Here is a 1363-nt window from a genome sequence, read left to right on the forward strand (position 1 = left end):
CATTCGAGATTTCCACATTTGGGAAATCAGCAGGGGTCAGCACAGCCGGAGTGCAATGGCTAAGCCACGCCCTGGGTGAACCACCTTCTTGATCAGGTATCTCTCTTGCCAGGTAAGTATGAGTTACACTTATCGGTGGAGGTCAGTGCTCCCAGTGCCAACATTTTCGGCTAATGGTAACCACTTTGTGTTCCGATAATATCACATCACATCGACCTGCGTTAAATGCCGTTTAGGAATGCACTTGCAGACAGAGTGGTAGCATACTGTACCTATCCTTTTCAGATGGCATGGAATCAGGATCAGAAAAGGGTTTACAACTTGTCTTGGGAGGTATATATCAACCGACACCTGGGTTTAATTCTGTTTACCTGAGAGCGGCCATCCAGGTCTATTTAATGCTTTATAAACGTGWSTCATTGCWCCRTGTTTATATCAATATGAAGTACAGGGGCCCTTCACCCTGCAAAGAGGGCCGTTAGAGTAGGGTCCATTAGCCTAATGGCTGTGTACCATTATACTCAGGACCTATTACTGTTATGGCTGAGAGCTTTGAATTGCCCTTTTTACGGCTCCTTTGGATCCACAACACCTAGGAATAGAGAGGAGGAGGAGGAGAAGAGAAAAACAATACAAACTGAGGCTAAGGCAACCCAGTGACTGACTGACGGGACCAGGCTATACTCCTAGCTGTGGCGAGGAGAGTGAGGCTGCTTGGCTGACCCATAACACTTTGATACAGAGGTCAAAGAGTCTTTAAGTGGCTATCCTGATCTGGCCATCATCTGCCCTCACCCAGTCCTGTGAAATTCACCTTTAACCGTTGAACTCTCCAGCTGGTAAATTATTAAAAGTGTGCGTCCAAATGGCACCCTATTACCTATAGAGTCCTGTGGGCCCTGGTCAAAAGTAGTGCACTATAAAGGGAATAGGATGTAATCTCAGATGCACCCTAAGAGAACAGGATAGTTCAGCCAATCAAGTCCAATGCAAGACTCTGTAAGGTCATCATCATCATATAACTGAGGAATCCCACCTCGTGTTTGGGTTTGGTCACCACAGAAATCAAACAACTTAGCTTCTGCTATTCACTAGCATTCCTTTTTTTTTTATCTTGCAGGGCAGATATAGGTCAGTCTGGATGAGATAAGGGCATCTGGTTGGCACTGAGGGCATGTGGTTGGTGTGACTAAGATAATACTCAGGAAGAGGATGTTTCAATGGAGAAGACCATTTGAAATGTGACCATAGTTACATAATGACACCCTCTGGAATGTTAGTCATTTGTTTTTGTTATTACACAGTAGCTACTGATCTGATTTGTGTTTCTGTCTGACGGGTTTGACCTCTCACAAATTCATCC

General features: G+C 44.9%; 1 pseudogene; it reads right to left on the bottom strand.

Annotated features, from left to right (window-relative positions):
• LOC111965435 (U1 spliceosomal RNA) lies at positions 1-120 on the bottom strand (annotated as a pseudogene).
• Between the last annotated feature and the right edge of the window lie 1243 nt (positions 121-1363).

This window comes from Salvelinus sp. IW2-2015, linkage group LG6.1, assembly GCF_002910315.2.
Source record: "Salvelinus sp. IW2-2015 linkage group LG6.1, ASM291031v2, whole genome shotgun sequence".
NCBI classification, from domain to species: Eukaryota; Metazoa; Chordata; class Actinopteri; order Salmoniformes; family Salmonidae; genus Salvelinus; species Salvelinus sp. IW2-2015.